This window comes from Terrapene carolina, unplaced genomic scaffold, assembly GCF_002925995.2.
Source record: "Terrapene carolina triunguis isolate 2854851 unplaced genomic scaffold, T_m_triunguis-2.0 Scaffold139, whole genome shotgun sequence".
Classification (NCBI taxonomy): domain Eukaryota; kingdom Metazoa; phylum Chordata; order Testudines; family Emydidae; genus Terrapene; species Terrapene triunguis.
The window spans coordinates 7,942,084-7,961,785 of record NW_020664490.1 but is presented as its reverse complement, the minus strand read 5'-3'; the positions used below and the strand labels follow the sequence as shown (position 1 = coordinate 7,961,785).

The 19,702-nt window shown below is 45.0% G+C and overlaps 1 protein-coding gene across 2 annotated transcripts in view; it reads right to left on the bottom strand.

Annotated features, from left to right (window-relative positions):
* Nucleotides 1-19,702, bottom strand: part of LOC112103154 (sister chromatid cohesion protein PDS5 homolog B) — a 222,883-nt gene that overhangs the window by 125,998 nt on the left and 77,183 nt on the right. The window lies entirely within an intron of this gene.

The window sequence follows — 19,702 nt, the reverse complement described above, 5'->3', positions numbered from 1 at the left end:
TTAGGGTTACTCACCTTCTTGTTCTTTCTTCGAGTGCTTGTTCATGTGGATTCCAATCAGGTGACTCACAAGCCCAAGTTCAAGAGGCGGGGTCGGACTCATTCACTGACTGGAGCACTGCTTCTCCAAAGGCCACATCGTCTCTGGCCTGCTGAGTAATCGCATAGTGCATGGTGAAAGTGTGGATAGAGGACCACATCGCTGCTCTGCAAAATTTTCTGAACCTGTGCCAGGAACACTGTTGACAAAGCCTGCGCCCTGGTGGGTTGCACAGCGATCGGGGGTGCGGGAACTCCCTCCAGGTTGTAGCATTCCTGGATGCAGGATGTGATCTATGACAAAATACATTGTGATGACACAGGCAGACCTTTCATTCTGTCTGCCATTGCCACGAATTCATTCTGGGCCAATTTTCTGAACGGCTTCGTTCTCTCAATATAAAAGGCTAGCGCACTGCGGACATCCAGAGGGGAGCGTCTGCTCCCTGCCACTGAAATGCGGCTTAGGTAGAATACTGGGAGAAAGATGTCCTGTTTGATGTGAAACTGCGACACCACCTTTGGAAGGAAAGGAGGATGGGGTCTGAGCTGCACCTTGTCCTTATAGAACACTGTATAAGAGGGCTCTGATGTTAGGGCCCTGAATTCAGATACCCTACTGGCCGAGGTTATCACCACCAGGAATGCCATATTCTAAGAGAGATAGAGGGAGCACATTGCCAAGGACTCGAAGGGTGGTTCCATTAGTCTAGAAAGGACCAGGTTGAGGTCCCAGGCTGGGAAAGGCTGTCGGACGTGAGGATATAGCCTATTGAGTGCTTTTAAAAACCGGCTGACCATAGGGTTAGCAAACACCGAGCGGCCCCCCTCAACCGGGTGAAAGGCCTAGATGGTGGCTAAATGCACCCTTATTGATGACAATAAAAGCCCCTGCTGCTTCAGACTGAGAAGGTAGTCCAGAATAAGCGGCACCGGGGCCAGCATCGGGGACGAATGGTGCTGCGCCGACCAGATTGAAAACGTCTTCCACTTGGCAACGTAGGTGGCTCTCGTGGAAGGTTTTTTGCTGCCAAGGAGGACGTGTCTAACCTGTTCTGAACAGGACAGCTCCATCAGGTTCACCCATGGAGCTTCCACGCCATGAGGTGAAGTAAATCGAAGTTCGGATGTTGAAGATGACCATGATCTTGCGTCAGAAGGTCCAGGAAGAGCGGCAGGGTGACTGGAGCTTCCACGGACATGTCTAGGAGAGATGTGTACCAGTGAGGTTAGGCCCATGCTGGAGCTATCAATATAACCTGAGCTCGTTCCCTCTGGATCTTGAGGAGCACCTTGTGAACAAGTGGTATGGGCGGAAAGACATATAGGAGACAATCTCCCCAGTGGAGGAGGAACACGTCCGCTCTGGAGCCCAGGCTGTGGTTTTGGAGGAAGCAGAACTGTTGGCACTTCCTGTTGTGTCGCATGGCGAATAGGTCTATCTGGGGAAAGCCCCACCTGTGGAAGATTGAAATCGCAACATCCAGATGAACGGACCACTCGTGGCTGTGAAATGACCTACTGAGGTGACCTGCCAGTTCGTTCTGTTCCCCGGGGAGGTGCGACGCTTGCAGGTGTATTTAGTGTTCTGCACAGAAGTCCCACAGCATGAGGGCTTCCTGGCACAGCGGAGAGGAGTGTGCGCCCCAGCTTGTTGATGTAGAACATTGAAGTGGTGTTGTCCGTCATGACTGATACACATTGTCCCACTAAGTATGCCCAGAAGGCCTGGCACACCAGGTGCACCACTCTCAGCTCTCTGACGATGTGGAGAGCCAGACCTGGCTGCGGAGTGGCGAAGGGGACCCCCTGAGCATACCTCCTGAGAGTTGAACCACCACAGGTGGGAGTCGAGGACCGGGCGAGATAGGGTTACTATCCTGTCCAGGCTGTCTCTGGCCGGGCAGTATACTGACGCCAGCCACGACTGAAGAGGTCGTAGTCTGAGCCTGGCATGCTGCACCGCATAGGTACAAGCCGCCATGTGTCCCAGAAGCTTTAGGCAGTTTCTTGCTGTTGTGGTGGGAAACCGTCTGAGGCCTCGAATGTTATCGGTGAGGGCCTGAAACCTCCCTTGCAGCAGGTATGCCCTGGCCTGGGTCAAGTCCAATATTGCTCCTATAAACTCTATCCTCTGGACGGGGGACAGAGTGCACTTTGCTTCACTTAAAAACGAGACCCAGGTTGACGAAGGTGGCTCTGATAAACTTGACCTGAGCCTCCACTTGGGTCTTGGAGCGAAGCCAGTTGTCGAGGTAAGGAAACACGTGAACATGGTGCCTACGCAGAAACATGGCAACGACTGCCATGCACTTGGTGAAAACTCAAGGTGCTGCTGACAGGACTAACGGGAGGACTGTGAATTGATAGTGGTTGTTGTTCACAACGAACCTGAGGTACTTCCTGTGGGGCTGAGTAATCGCAATATGAAAGTACGCGTCCTTCAAGTTGAGGGCGGCATACCAGTCTGCTGGATCCAATGAGGGAATGATGGAGGCCAAAAGAGACCATGCGGAACTTGAGTTTTTTTATAAACTTGTTGAGTTCCCGCAGGTCCAGGATAGGCCTGAGGCTGCCTTTGGCTTTTGGTATTAGGAAATACTGGGAATAAAAGCCCTCAGCCCTGTGCTCCTGAGGAACCTCCTCCACTGCCCCTAAAGATAGGAACAACTGCATCTCTTGGATAAGGAGTTGCTTGTGAGAAGGGTACCTGAAAAGGGATGGGGAAGGGGGGTGGAAGGGCTGGAGGGCACAGAATTGGATGGAGTATCCCCTCTCTACCGTGCCGAGCACCCATCAGTCTGAGGTTATACGGGACTATGCACAGTAGAAAGGGGATAGTTGGGACGAGAAGGTAAGGCGGGGTGGATCCATTGCCAGGTGTGGTACACTGTCCTTGACCATGACTTCAAAAGGCACGCTTGGGGCCCGAAGACAGCTTCGGTTGTCCCAAGCTCTGGCCAGAAAGTTGACGTGGCCTTCTCCTGCCACTTCTGTTACGCCTTCTGAAGCCATCTTGGCAGTTCTGCTGACCGAACTTCTGGGTAGGCTGGGCCTCCGCTGATTGGAGGGCATACAGAGGCCCAGGGACCTGAGGGTGGCTCTGGAGTCCGTCAGGCTATTTAGCCTTTTGTCTGTTTTCTCAGAAAATAGTCTCACCCTCGAAAGGCAGGTCCTGTATCGTTTGTTGGACTTCAAAGGGGAGACCCGATACCTGGAGCCATGAGCCCCTTCTCATGGCTACACCCTGGAGATCAACCTCCCCTCCTCGACCAAAGCCGAGAACTCGGTCCAGGAGTCCGAGGGGGGCAACTCCGTAAACTTAGCCACTACTGAGGAAGTATTGTAGGCGTACCTACTGACGATGGCCTATTGGTTGGAAATGCGGAGTTGTAGTCCCACTGTGGAGTATATCCTCCGCCCGAATAGGTCAAGCTTTTTTGCGTCCCTATTCTTGGGGAAAGGGCCTTGAAAACCCTGCTTTTTTCTCTCTGGTTTGCAGCGTCCAGACCGTCAGCTTGTGTGTGGGTGTATAAGTGTTCATAGCTCTTGGAGGGCACAACGTACCGCCACTTATTGCGCCTGGTGGTAGGGAGGCCGGGATCTGCCACAGGGTCTTGGTCGTGTCCATGATGGTTTTAATTAGCGGTAAGGCTATACAGGAAGGGCCCGAAGGGGCCAGAATAGGGTCTGCATCTTCCGTAACTTCTTCTGCCTTAATACCCAGACCCTGTGCAACCTGGCGCAGCAACTGCTGCAACACCCTGGAGTCTTCCAGGACAGGGGCAATGGTAGCGTCCGTGCGCGCCTCATCCAGGGAAGATGAGGACGAAGCCACTAAGGGAGGTGGTTGTTCCCTTCCATCCCCGCCAGAGGGATTACGTGAGCCGGTGGGGATAGTGATGGGCTGGGGTTCGCTGGTCTTGGTGCTGAAAAGAGTGCCGGCATTGATGTCGCACCCCACGTTGGTGCTGGAGGCACTCTCAGCTGGTGTGTCTGCACCGTGGTGGTCATAGACTTCGGCGTAGGCAGTGTCAATGATGACGTCAGTGCCACTGCCGTTGCAGGAGCCGCAGTCGGTGCCGAGGGCGCTGTTGGCATCATGACTTGAGCCACTGACACCTTTGGTGCCAAGGGAACTGACAAAGGAGGCACCGCCGTTGGTGCAGACAACGGCAATGTTGATGCAGATGCCGGCATCGATGCCGGAGGTAGCTGCTCGGCCACTGGACGTGGTGGGACAAAGGTAGCAGACACAACTGAAGCGGCACCCGAGCGAGAGCGTTGGCTCCAACCCTGGGCTTGGTGGAAAGCCCATGGAGTCCAGAAGGGTCACTGAGCTGGGTTCTGCCATTGAGGGGCCCATTGCCTCAGTCGGCACCTCCTATGGTGCCTGAAGGATGACTTTCTGCTCCTACTATAGTCAGAGTGGTACGAGTCCAACTCCAACTCAGAAGCCTCGGAATATAAGGATTAAGGCAGCACTACACCTTTTGATGTGGACAAATTAGATGTCTTTAAGTAACAGGGCCTGATGAAATGCATGCTAGAATACACAAGAAGCTGACTGAGGAGATATCTGAACCATTAGCGATTATCTTTGAAAAGTCATGGAAGACGGGTAAGATTCCAGAAGACTGGAAAAGGGCAAATATAGTGCCAATCAATAAAAAGGGAAATAAGGACAACCTGGAGAATTACAGACCAGTCAGCTTAATTTCTGTACCGGGAAAGATAATGGAGCAAATAATTAAGCAATCAGTTTGCAGACACGTAGAAGATAATAAGGTGATAAATAACAGTCAACATGGATTTGTCAAGAACAAATCGTGTCAAACCAACCTGATAGCTTTCTTTGACAGAGTAACAAGTCTTGTGGATGGGGGGAGGAAGCAGTAGACAAGGTATATCTTGATTTTAGTACAGCTTTTGATACTGTCTCGCATGACCTTCTCAAACAAAATAGGGAAATGCAACCTAGATGGAGCTACTATAGGATGGGTGCAAAACTGGCTGGAAAATCATTCCCAGAGACTAGTTATCAGTGGTTCACAGTCATGCTGGAAGGGCATAACGGGGGGTCCTACAGGGATCAGTTCTGGGTCTGGTTCTGCTCAATATCTTCATCAGTGATTTAGATAATGGCATAGAGAGTACACTTATAAAGTTTGTGGAAAATACCAAGCTGGGAGGGCTTGCAAGTGCTTTGGAGAATAGGATTAAAATTCAAAATGATCTGGACAAACTGGAGAAATGGTCTGAAGAAACAGAATGAAATTCAATAACGACAAATGCAAAGTACTCCACTTAGGAAGGAGCAATCACTTGCACACATACAAAATGGGAAATGACTGCCTTGGAAGAGGTACTGCAGAAAAGGACCTGGGGGTCATAGTGGACCACAAACTAAGTATGAGTCAACAGTCTAACACTGTTGCAAAAAAAGTGAACATCATTCTGGGATGTATTAGCAGGACTGTTGCAAGCAAGACATGAGAAGTAATTCTTCCGCTCTACTCCGCACTGATCAGGCCTCAACTGGAGTATTGTGTCCAGTTCTGGGTGTCACATTTCAGGAAAGATGTGGACAAATTAGAGGAAGTCCAGAGAAGAGCAACAAAAATGACTAAAGGTCTAGAAAACATGACCTATGAGGGAAGATTGAAAAAATTGGGTTTGTTTACTCTGGGAAAGAGAAGACTGAGGGGACAAGATAACAGTTTTCAAGTACATAAAAGGTTATTACTAGGAGGAGGGAGAAGAATTGTTCTTCTTAACCTCTTAGGATAGGACAAGAAGCAATGGGCTTAAATTGCAGCAAGGGACATTTAGGTTGGACATTTGGAAAAACTTCTTAACTGTCAGGGTGGTTAAACACTAGAATAAATTGCCTAGGGAGGTTGTGGAATCTTCATCATTGGAGATTTTTATGAGCAGGTTAGACAAACACCTGTTGGGGATGGTGTAGATAATACTTAGTCCTGCCTTGAGTGCAGGGGACTGAACTAGATGACCTCTCGAGGTCACTTCCAGTGCTATGATTCTATGATGCTAACTGAGTTTGGTCCATCACACTTGCTGAAGCACAAGGATTCCTAAAAATATCAGAACAACCTGTGAAACAGACTCAAAACTGGGAGGGGGGGGGGGGAAACTACTGCTTAACAACTATCCCCACTACTAATGAAATTGTTAACGCTTCCTTCAGAGAAACATGCCTGCCAAAGTCATTGAAAAAAAGCAATAGCTCACCAGTCCTCAGAAAACCACCACTCTGGCCTTAAACGCTAACAAATTATGAAATCTCATTGGGAGCAATTTCTCCACATTAGCGAGGAGTGTAGTCAGTGCTACATGTGATTGTATGGAGTGCTTCATAATCAGTATCAGGGACCCTGGTACCACCTCGGAGTCTTTCAATGCCAACCGTTTCTGAAGATGAACAAAAGGCACAGATGTTGGCACTAGGTGCTTTGTTGCTGGATACTTCAATGCTGATGGGAAATGAGCTGCTTGTGTAAGTGATGCTGAGATTGTTCAAATATCAATTGGCACCAATCCAGCCCTTGCACTGCCTCCTGGCTTGGACCTACTCTGTGTCAGTGAGGGAGATCTACATCTTCCAATCACCCTGGGAACAATGCTCCTTTTTCCCCTTTCGTCTGACGACTGAGCTAAGGAGGATTTGGAGGCTCTTGCTGACTCCACAGTTGAGTAGGGGGTAAGACTTTTTCACCAATCAGTGGCTGTGGAGCTTAGGGTGGACCTATGGCTTACCATCACTACCACCACCGTTATCTGGTCCAGTCTCTTTCCCCTAGAGCTCAGGAGAGGCTCTCATGGATCCTTCCACAAGGAAGAATTTAAGGGCTGATTCCTTTGCTTTGTGTCCTCTTTTGAAACGAATGGCATATTGAGCACTTGTCCAGTATATTTGCTTCACAAAGGCAGAAGAGGCACTTGGTGTCCACAGTTAATGGGGACAGCTGTCTTGTAGGTTGGACAGGATTTAAATCCTGGAGACTAACTCTGCTGTATCAATTCTATATAGAGGTTTATATTGTACTCATCACCATAGTATCAGCACCTTCTAGTAGTACATTAAGCAATGTGACTTCACATCTGTCACGTATTGTTTGTTCTCTCCCCTCGATCTCTGGTTTATGACTCCAATTGACCCTACAGGTTCTGGCATTCAGCTTGTCTCTCTCCAGTACTGACCCTCGGCTCGTTTCCCGGACTCTACCCATTCTGGCCCCAACTAACCGATAGGCCGAATTCTCGCTTTCACCATTAGGCCTGACTGAAAACGGCATGGTCAGCAACAGGATAGTGGTGAGGTTTGTAATGGTTCTTAGTTCCTGAGAAAGATCATTCCCAGTCTCAACTTTCTCTGAGGGCAGTCTCTGTCTCTCACACATACAAGCTATGCTCTTATTGTTGAGCGTTCCATTCTACCTGAGGAGCATAGTTAACCACTTCCTTAGTCCCAGAGTTTTAAATGATCTTTTAGATATTCACAGAGTGATTCAAAAATAAGGACTGAGACCTTGAACTTGATTTGAAATCCTATGGGAAGCCAGAGTAGAGAGTAGGACAATTCTGATATGTTTGTAGTAGACTGTGTTGCTGCACTGTTTTGAACAAGTTGCAGAAGGCTTCATGCCCAGATATACTATAATCCAGGCAAGAGGTGGTGAAGGTAAACAACAGAGACCAGATCCTCATCCACCAGAATGGGATGGAGATTCCTGGCCAAGCAAGGATAGTAGAAAGTGTTACATGTGGGGAGTCACCATCAGCAGGGAATACAAGAGTACCCTTAGATTATGGGTGTGTATCTTCAACCAATGGAGACTGCACCATTGCTGCAAGTTCTTCAAAGTACCTTCCCCTCTATCCACCAACATCACCTCTGTCTTGCTTGGGTTCTGCTTCAGCCAGTTCTTCATCCAAGATCAGATCTCATGCAAGCACTGGGCCATCTTAGCAGTAGTATGGTCTTGCATGGAGAAGGATAGGTAGAGCTGTGTGGAGATGCAGTTTCCCCATCACTACTCATTGGGTGTCTGCCACCACTTTCAAGTGAGACTTTTTTCTCATGGTCAGTGTCAAATACTGCAAAATGTTCCTGGAGGATGAGAATCGATGTCTAACCTCTATCCATTGACCGGAGATCATCCATCAGTGATACTATGGTGGTTTCAGTTCCACATCCAGGCCTGACTCCAGATTAAGCTAAATCCAGAATGTTAACTTCCATTAGATGAGTTGTAATTGGCCTAACAGGCTTCTATATGAGCTTGCTGAGGAATGGGAAGTCTGATGCAGGGAGCTTCTCCCAGACCTGAGGCCCTCCTTTTTGCTAACGGGCTAAATGATACTAACCTAGAACAACAACTATAACAGTGCTCAGAGATGCAGTTACTGCAGGGGATCTGTCTTGCAGCCCTTGCAGTAAGAAGAAATTAAAGGATGGTTGTGGCCATCCCATTCTTTATGCCAGTAGTCCCCAAACTGTGGGTCACACGCCCCTAGATGCGATGGGGCCTGTGCCAGCCCCCACAGGGGGCAGGGAGGGAGCACCACCCAGCCTCTCTCTGGCCCCAGCTCTGCCCCACCCCCACCCCCACCTCTGGTCCTGGCCTTGGCCCTACTCTGGCCCCAGATACAGCTCTGTCCCCACTCCCAACCATGGCTCCAGCTCTGGCCAAGCTAAGGCTCTTGATCACAGCTCCGCTCCTGGCTGCACCACTTGGGGGGGCTGTAGGGGCATGGACAGATTCCATTATTGGGGGGGGGGGCACATGACAAAAAAAATTTGGGGACCACTGCTTTATGCCCTGAGCTACAAGGAGCGAGAAGGCACCCAGGGCACAGGCTATTAAAAATAATCTGATCTCACCAGCATGGGGTGCAAGCACACCAAAAATGGAATACATATGGACAAATCACACAAAAAAGAAAATTTAATTGCCCACCTTCTCTCTGGCTTAGGAAGTGGTGAGCACATCAAACCTGTGCTCTGGTCTCTTGACTAGCTCCCAGGCAGTTTCCTTTGCCAGTTTAAGGCCTTGGTTCTAATCTTCAAACCAATTATTGGATCAAACCCCATAAAGACTACATTGTGATTTATAAACCACTGGAAGTTGTGCTTATGTGGGACAATGCAAATGCAAAGCACAGGATGAAGCACATAATAGCTGGGGACAAGGCACTCTCAGTTGAGGTTATCTTGCTATGGAACAAATTTCCATAGGCGATCAGGCAAATCTATAGTCTGATCATCTTTAGGAAAAGCTTCAAAACTTTCCATTTTCAAAAAGCCTTTCCACCATAGGTAGAATGACAGCCACAATATGACACCCTATCTACCAAAAAAAACCTGACTCTACCCCCACTTTGACCAAAAAAACTCTAGCCCCTAAACAGAGAACAGAGAGATTCCATGAATTCCACGAGGTATTTTACATACCAGGTGTTAAAAGCACAGTGATAGGCAGGCATATAAAATCCAAAAATAGACAGATATAAAAAACACTCGCCACCCACTCCACCAGTACAGCTGAAACATTAAACCCGTGTTTCCCAAATTGCAGGACACACCTCAGAGGTTGGGGAGCCCAAAGGAACAGTTGGAGAGTAGATGATATGCCACAGTTGAAATCCAGAATCTGAGCTCTCTTTTAAAACATGTCTGTTAAAATATTATGGTTGTAAAGAAAACCTTGAAAATATGATTTGACTGTAACAGAGAGTTATGACTGCAATAGCTCTTAGATGTAAACTGTTTCATTAGCGGAGATACTAATGATATTTTAAAGGTCAACATTGTTAACTACTTAACTCCTAATTAAATTATGTACGAAAAGAGGAAGATTTACATAATACACTTAGATGTTGCGAGATATCACCACTGTTTTTTTTCCCCTTAATCAGAGAAGCCATGTTGGCAACTGACCCACAATAAGGAAAAGCCAGGCTCGAAGACCCCAAAGGAAACGATGGCTATGAAACGTTCTGTTAGAGAAAAACTTAATGCAGCCACATAGCAACAACAAATATTATAAATAGGGCCCTACCAAATTCACAGTCCATTTTGGTCAATTTCACTGTCATAGGATTTTTAAATTTCATGATTTCAGGTATTTAAATCTGAGATTTCACAGTGTTTTATCTGTGTGGGTCCTGATCCAAAGAGAGTTTTGGGTGGGGGTCAGAAGATTATTGTAGGGGGATTGTGGTATTGCCACCCTGACTTCTGCACCGCTGCCAGTAGCGGCACAGAAGGAAGGGTGGCATGGTATGTTATTGCCACCCTTCTGCACTGCTGCTGGCAAGGCACTGCCTTCAGAGCTGGGTGCCTGGCCACCCACCACTGCTCTATGACCACCAAGCTCTGAACAGTGCAGAAGAAAGAGTGGCAATACCACAACCCCCCTACAATAACCTTGTGACCCCCCACTGTGACCCTCTTTTGGGTCAGGACCCCCAGTTTGGGAAATGCTGGTCTCCCTCATGAAATTTGTATAGTAGGGTAAAAGTACACAAAAGACCCGATTTCATGGTCCATGACGCGTTTTTCACGGCTATGAATTTGGTAGGGCCCTAATTATAAAATTATTGGTAACACTTCTGTAAACGTGAAAAATAATGTTCAATGTCAGTTTTGAACTCTAAAACATGTTAAAATATTTCTTAACATACAATATTGAATATACATCATTCCTTACATTAAAAAATTGACATGTTTTAAAACAATTTAATTTTATTAAAATCTAAAGTATCAGTATGTATTTACAACATATTTGAGTTAAAGGAGGAGGAGTCTGATTGGCTTAATTTACCCGGGGGACAATGCAACCAGCCTGAATGGAAAAAGGAAGATGGGCTTTAAAAACAGAACAGGGGGGCTCAACCCACCCTCTCTGCCATAGAAGCACAAGGCATGTGGTCTTCAAACTCCCCTACTCTTTTTTCTTTACCCACTGAACCTCAAAAAAAAAAAGGGGGGGGGGGCAGAAAACTGGAAACTCAAAGAAGTTGGCAGGGACCCAATATTCTTTTCCCAGGAAATGAAGTGCAGTGGGATCCTTAGCCTAAACAGCTGAAGCATGCTCTACATGGCAGAGGAGGACAGTGAGGTGATAGTGAAGAAACAGTTGCTGAAAAGTCATTCTAGGGTCTGTTGGAGTCAAGAAGTCAACTGTCTGGGGGCAGGAAAAGGGAGAGTCAAGGGGGGGGATTCTACTGGCTGAATCAGTGTGGAAAAATGGGAGTCAATTTATTTTGGGGCTAAGGAATGTTGTTTAGAGCAGCAGCTAGACTGTCACAGGGAACTTTAATTGGGAGTGGCACATATTTGGTGTATAGGAGAGAAGTAGAAGACAGAAGGTATCATGGATATGCAGGACTAGCTGGGGGAAATTGGGCTGAAACAAAAGCCAGTAAAAGGGATTTCTGCATGGAATGGCAGCACAGAGGGGAAAAAAATATAAGTAGAAATAAGAATAAAATAATATACATGTCAACATCTGACATAAAATACTGGAGTAATCATATGAACTACATAGCAACTATTCAATGGTATCAAATAAGTCAATTTCACAGTTCTCAAACTGCACACTGGGGACCCTGTCAAACACCAACTATTTCCAGGTGACCCTCAGAGGTGCATCTATGAGTGTCTGTATCTGTCAAACAGTGAGCCCACTGCTAACTGTAGCCCAGTACAGTCACCTCGGCCTCCTTCATGACTTTCATGCCCTACTTTTTTGGGAGTTATTTTAATGTAAATTCAGCCATGATCAAATTTGAAAATGACACCAACACTGGGAAACGTGCAAACATAGCAAAGGACAAAACCAATTTGCAAATTACCTTGGACAAATTAAAGCAGTATGGGCTGTAAACCAGGAAAGATTCAGTGATAATGAATACAAAGGAAAACACTCAGATACAAAATTGGGGACTAGGGAGGAGTAGGATGGGAAATAGGATGTAAGAGGAAAAATCAAATGCACAAAATATAAAATGGGGAATAACTGACCAGGCAGTGGCACTACAGAAAAGGATCTGGGGTTATAGTGGATCGTACACCGAGTGAGTCAACAATGTGATGCTATTGCAAAAAAGACATGTCATTTTGGGATGTATTCACAGGAGAGTCATATGTAAGACATGGGAGACAATGTCTGCTCTACTGGATACTAATGAAGCTTCAGCTGGAGTACTATGTCCAGTTTTGGGCACTACTCTAAGAAAGAAGTGACCAAATTAGAGAGGGGGCCAAGAGAGCAACAAACACGATAAAAGATTTAGAAAACCTGACCTATAAGGAAAGATTGAAATAGCTGGGCATGTTTAGACTAGATAAGAGAAGATGGGGGACACTTCATAGTTTTTACATATTTAAATAGTTGTTATAAGGAGGATGGTTATCAATTATTTTTCAAGGGTAGGACAAGTAGGGAGATTTAGGCTAGATATTAGGAAAAGCTTTCTAACTATATGGACAGTTAAGCACTGGAACAGTTTACATGGGGAGGCTGTGGAATCCCCATCAATGGAGATTTTTAAGACCAGATTAGACAAAAACCTATAGTCTAGACCAGGGGTCTCCAAACTTTTTTGATCGCGCACCCCTATCAGTAAAAAATTTTTGAGCACACACCCCCTGCCGCGCTGAAGCGCAAAAGGGAAAATAAAAAAATTTTAAAAAATAAAAAAACCTCGGACTCCCGCCCGAACTGCCGAAGCGCGCAAAAAAAATAAAAATAAAAAAAGCGCTCCTCCTGCCGCGCACCCCCAAGGATCCTCTTGCGCACCCCCGGGGTGTGCGCATCCCACTTTGGAGACCACTGGTCTAGACTTTAGATATATTAAACCTGCATCAGTGATGGGAGGTTGACATGATGATCTCTTGAGGTCCCTTCTAACCCTACATTTCTGTGATAAGTGAAGCAGCAACACACTGTACTGAAGCGAGTTTATTTACAGTTAATTATTTGATGTTCATCTTATTTTCCTAATTTTTTCTTATATTACTTATATTATTAAACATAACGTTTATGCTATAGTAATACCCAAAGGTCCTAATCAAGATTAAGGCTCCATTCTGCTAGGTACTGTACAAATACTGATAGGAAGATGATCCTGGCCCTGTAGGGTTTACATAAGGCATAAACAAATGAAAAGCAGGATATAAAATACAACCAAATAAATATAATGAGGAGTTGCCATTATTGTATTGTTGGGTTTGTTTTTATTTTTATATGGGGCAGGAATGCGGGCATTAGTAAGAGTCATGAAGGAAATGTGATGTGATATAGTGAGAGGAAGGAAAAAGAGGAACAAGTCTCTGCTGCATGGACAACTGTCACATAAGCGAGAACGACAACTGCCACACAGAAGGTAGGGAATCAAGATTGGGGAGAGATTGTTTATCTTAAGAAGTGGGCAATCATAAGAAAAATTTGAAATCTAATGCTTTAGAAAAGTGAATGGAAAAGTGCATATATCTTCAAAAATAGTTGATGAACCTGATATCAAGCATTCTAGTGTGCTTGCTCAGTAAACATCAATATGTATGAACAAACCACCATATTACACACTCTCTCTCATATATAGATATAGATATATACATAGAGAGAGCGCGCAAATTTGTTCAAAGGTTTAGACACCAAGTTTTTGAAGTATTCATGTAAATCAAAATTTTACTGTTTTTAAAATCAATCACCTAACAGTATCTCTTAAAATCAGTAATACAAATCAGTTTATAAGCACAACATACACAAACGCCTCCACTTTCTTAAAAATCCTAGAGACTAAGAAAAGTTCATTTAATGCTACACAAAAAGTTTCAAGGGAATGTGACGGCTTTTAGAAATTACATATCTGAATACAGATATTTACATGGGGGTGGTTTGCAGCGTTAGAGAAAAAGCTAGAAAGAAGGGCCCATTAATAAATGAGGATGACAATGATTTATATACAGCTAAGATATTGAACTCCCTTTCAAACTGAAAATTTTTTGCAAAATTGGTAAACCATGAAACCAAACCCAAAAATGATCTGTGGGCATATATTTTGGAGTCCTGAGCTCAATTTTCAGCTCCACCAAAAGCTTCTGTGTGACCACGTCATTCAGTGTATTAACATTCTCCATCAACAATGGGTCAAGTTCTTCCCAGCTGGGTTTCACCAGCCTGGAAAGACATATGTCCAAAGCACACAGTTTGTAGCTCAAAATATTTCCAACATCACTTAACACTCCTCACAAGGAGCAACACCAACTGAAGTAGAGAAGACAAAGGGCCAGAGTCTCCAGTCCACTAAGTTCACTTTTCTCCATGAAAGCAGTGCAAGGAGAACTTAAGCCAACCAGAACTCCCACAAAATTCTCTCTGAGTAGGGGGAATCTCCACTAGCATAAAGGTGGAATAGGTAGCATAGCCACCTGTACGCCAGTTGCCCTCACCCATAACCACGCAGAGGAGTGGCTGCTGAAGGCAGGTGGTAATGTGAAGGAGGCGCAGCCCACTACACCTGGTTGTCCAAAGGTATAAATTAGAGTAGGCCCTCTATTGCTCTGTCACCAGTGCTGGGCCTCTGACAAGGAGCTGCAAATGGCTCCCTGTGGCTGCCCCTTCTCCACTACATCCAAGCACAGCCACAGAAACAGTTAAGTCCAAATCTTTCTGATTTTATCTACAAGCAAACATGACATTTCCCTCACAAAATGATGCGGAGGAGGGAAGTTGTATTAATTCAGTGCCTCATACAGTTTTTATTAACCACCCTATCTACTACATGAAACATACAGTAGTCTACATGAGACTTGTTTACACGAGAAAGTTGTACGGTCTAACCTAAGGTGTGATTTAAATTTACTTTAGTTACACTGGTAACAAAGGCTGCATGGACACTTATTTCAGTTTAAACCAGACTTATGTCAATTTAGCTTTAGTTTACTGGGAATAGGTTTAAGCTAACCTGAAAATCACTCTTAAATCAAAATAAGTGTGTCTACATGGGGTTTACACCAGTATAATAAAATCAATTTAAAAAATCTGAACTAAATATGTTACAGTAATAGGTAAAAACATACATAGGTGATTTTTAAGTTGATGTGCTTTTAAGTCTTAAAGAGGAAAGCAACTTTTAAATTTTGTGTAGTTTGTCTGGGTGCGCATCCATATAGTTAATTCATCTGGACTAATTCCTTCCTGGACATACTTAAAGCATGCGACTTATTGCTTTGTACACATCTACAACACTCCAAATTAGCCTTCTTAGGATTCATTCCAAGGCTTTCTTGACACTATATACTGGGTGATAAAGTACAAAAAGAGTTTTATTTAGGAAGGTCTGATTATGATCTATGTAATTTCATCTTAAACTGAGGGTATGCCGTTGCTTTTTCCGGAGGATGAAAAGATCTTAGAAAAGAGAACTTCCTTCAATCTGTAAAACTGGATATTCGGTTTTAGGAATAAACTCCACATTAATGACAAGAACCACCTTCTACTTGCAAAGTATACAATGTTAAGGTTCAATGGATAATGCCCCTACTTCAGATACCCTCCTTGACAAGGTGATGACTAAAAGAAAATTATTTTCATTGATAAGAAGTAAAGACTTCAACAGAGATTCTAAATTGGTGCTTAGTGAGAGTATTCAGGAAAACGTTCAGCTCTTATGGCTGTGTTCTATGATTTTTCTGAATAATAATTGGACATGCTCACTATACAATTTTCTGATACATGGGTGAAAAGCCTGTTGACACACAAATGCTGAAATATAGCCTCCAACTGAAGTTAAATTTGGAGTTTTAAAATCCCTAGTGAGCCCATTTTGCAGAAATTAAAACAAGTGTTGACCATGGGGCTTATAGGAAAAAATATCCTGGCCTTTACACCAAAATTTGAATTGAGACTAAGTTACAGAATATGTTGATGCATTCCTTGATACCAGTAATTTGGCAAGACTAACATGTTAATAGCCTCTATTTTTTAACTCTCTCCTTTCAAAATTGAAGCAGCTACATTTACGGTTGGTGTACACACAGACTAGCCCCCAAATCATGAAATGTCTCCTTAAACTTATTTATTTACTTGGGTGCAAGTCTTTCTTTGGACACATTTTGGAATATATGTGGATTAGATAAATTGATTTTAGCCACTTCTATTCCAAATAAGTGTCCAGGGACAAACTTGCACTGAAAATAATTAATCTGGTTTTAATTCACACCTTGTTATTTCAGTGCAAGTTTGTACACAGCCCCCCTTTGCATCTTGATGTAGAATGAGTCCATGTGACAACAACAGGTATTTTCTGCAATGGAAATAGATGAGCAGGCTAGCTGACATATTGCTTACATCACAGAAATGAGGTTGCCTTGAACAGCGAGGGGCAATTAGAAGTATAATTGATTTCTCCTTCCTGATCTTCTGAATCAGGCTGGATTGACATAGCATTAACACAGAACTGGACACAAAACTGCCCATAAACTCTTCCTTGACACATGGGAGACTGAATGGAAAATCTAAGCCCAGCCTCCTGGCCAATACTGCAGGACCAAGACCTGGTGAGTGGATCTAAGCCACCTGGAGAGCACAGCAAAACAACCTCATCCTCAGAAATAATTACATTTCTGAACTTTACATCAATAACTATGAGCCATAGTTGTGCATGTTCTTGAGGGCTGCAAGGAATGGCAATGCAGGGAACTTCGTGGAGAGAAAAATTAATTTGCACCAGCATTCAGTGGTTGTTGCAATGGAGCACATGGGGTCCTTTGCTCTGATCGATAATATAAACTTTTTGGAAAGGTTCTCCAACAACTTAGATTTAGCACAGTATGCCCATTCCTCTTGGATAACATTCTCTATAGACAGCTATGGGACACAGGTGTTTTAGATGCAGATGAAAAATACTTCTGAGTTGTCTGATCCTTTTGTATTTTCCTCCTCCCATTTCTCTTCCTTTGTCAGACTGTTAGGGGAAAAGATCTAGACTGGTAATTAACCATGTGAGTAGAGTTTTAAAAACATTTTTAACTGAAGATGTCTTACCTTCTCTCCTTCTAAGGTTTCTGCCTAGCATAAGATCACTGGCCTTCCAGAAGGAGAGGAAAGTATTCTTTCCCTTTTTAGGTCTCAAAGACTTTTTCTTAGAATTTGATGACCTATAAAATTGCAGTTTATGTCATTGGCCATTTAAATATAAATAACTGGCTAAGGGAGAAGCTCTGGTGTTTTCTCTTTGATCTGCAGTATACCACATATTTTATCAATGTATCTGGGGCTAATTCCTCCTCTGGTATGGAATTAAAACTAGAGGAAAAGATAACTATTCTTTAGTTTTAATGGAATCTTGGACATCTTTGCTTTTTCTCAGAAGCAGTCTTCCCCTGGTCTTGGATTTCTTTTTCTTCAAATCAGCATCTGCCTGAGGGTATGTCTACACTGTAATTAAAATAAAATAAAATCAGACTTGCGGGTCCCAGGCTAAGGGGCTGTTGAACTGCAGTGTAGACATTCAGGCTCAGGCTGGAGCCTGGGCTCTAGGACCCCAAGAGGTGGGAGGACCCCAGAGCTCGGGATACAGCCCGAGCCCAAATGACTACACCGTAATTAAACAGCTTGTCATGGGATCGCACTCACCTCTCACAAGTGCCGGCTGTCCAATTGCGTGTGCCTACACTCTGAGTTTGTGGTGGGTCTTCGGTTGCTCAGCCTTCCAGCCAGAGTTACACACAGTTTGTATGTAAAATGGGGGAAAACAGTCCAAAAGGGGGGCCTATCCCAGTACTCTCTATAGGCCTTTCTTTCCCTGTCGCTCTCCCTGGGCTCCGGCCCTTTATTAGTCCAGCAGTCTTCAAAATGGCCTTGACCCTGGCACTGAGCTATCCTCCAGGGCTCCCTCCCTAGAGACAATGTCCTCACCCCCTCTGGGCCTAAAAAAGTTCAGTTCCCTTTTGGGGTGCACAGTTCAGGCCACTTTCCCAGTGGCTGGTGTGGGGAACTCAAGCCCACCCTCTACTCTGGGTCCCAGCCCAGGGGCCCTAAAGATAGCAGCTGTCCGCCATGTCCCTTTAACTGAGATGCATTGCTGCTATGATTCTCTGGGCCACTTCCCTGTGGCCCCAGTACATTCTTCACCCTTATCTCAGGGCCTTATCTTGGTTGAGTCCCAGCCGCAACCCAGAGCTCCGTCTCGCTCCTCTGGGTCCCTGCCAGCACTGCTCTGTCCAAGGTCCTGTAGCTCCCTCAGCCAGCTAGGCACACCAGCCAAACTCCTTCAACTCCAGCAAGGAACTGATCTCACTCTGCCTCTGCAGCTGCTCTTATACTAGCATGGTGGGCCCTGATTGGCTGCTCCCTGCAGCCCCTTTCTGATTGGAGTGGTTGTGTGGGATATTGCCAAACAGCTTGAAGGATCCTCTCCACTGCCTTTTTCTAGGGCCCGCTGTGGCAAGGCCGCAAGGCCTCCAACATGGGGCCTCGGAGCCTGGTCCACCCCACCCACACAGCCCCTTAGCCAGAGTCAGCTGGCACAGCCTGCCACAGCTGTCTAATTGCATTGTACACATATCGTCAAAGGTGACAAAGAAAGGGCTTTCCATATTTACTGGAGACAGAGGAGATTCCTTAGGCTCACACTCTCAGTTCCTTTTTTTTAAAAAGGACACAAAGCTTGGTCTTTGGTGATCTGGCTCCTGGGAGATGGAAGTTCCTGATTCAGGAAGGCAGGGGAGGAATAGGCAATGACAAAAGGTCAACACAGCCACCAGCTGTGGCTGGTAAGGCAAGTCCAATCATCTTCCTGCCCTTTGAGATGCATCTTTGGCTAATGCTACTTTGTGAGGACTCCCTCTCAGTTAAGGTATATTACCACTAGCTTCCCCCTATCTGTTTGAGTTTCTGGTCCACTGTGGCTTCTTTCTTGTTTTGTCAGCTCATGGCTTTGAGGATGGGTGTGACTGCTCCTTTCAGACACTCCCATCAGAAGAGAAAAATAAGAATAGCAGCTTTAACCTTTGCTTCTTCATAAGCTCATCAGACATTACCAGGCTCTCATATTTAACACACTGCAATGGGAAGACCTGGTTAGACTGCCTACAGCTGTGGATTGTGGGCTTGTCAGGGACAGACACTCCTATTCTGTTCTGGTCTGTTTCCTAAGCTCAGAATTGGTTGAAGACCCATTATTTAGGATCTGTGGACCTTATTATGCAGAATAATAGAGAAAAGCATTGGTGATAGACAAGATCAGAAATGGATAGGACAGAGGCAGTATTATGAGAAGAAGGAGAAAAACATTACACCCCAAGCCCACAATGAGAGTGCCTTTTTATTCAGACCTTAAACATTTCTTCCAGGACTTTCCCAATTCAAGCATGAGGAAGTAGAATGAGTAATACAGAAGACCTGACCCATGGTAAAAAATACTGACCATAGGCCTCACAATTTTAAAAATAAGGCCTATTTTTCCCCCATTCGTGAGACTATCATTTTGACACATTTTTAAAATAAAATAAAACCTGAAAAAAGATGTGCTGCTTACTCAAGCAAGATTGGGGGGGGGGGGGGAGGAAGAACAGCTCAGCACCCACATCCCTTTCTAATATAAATTTGAGAAGACCGACAGTGAGGCAAAAA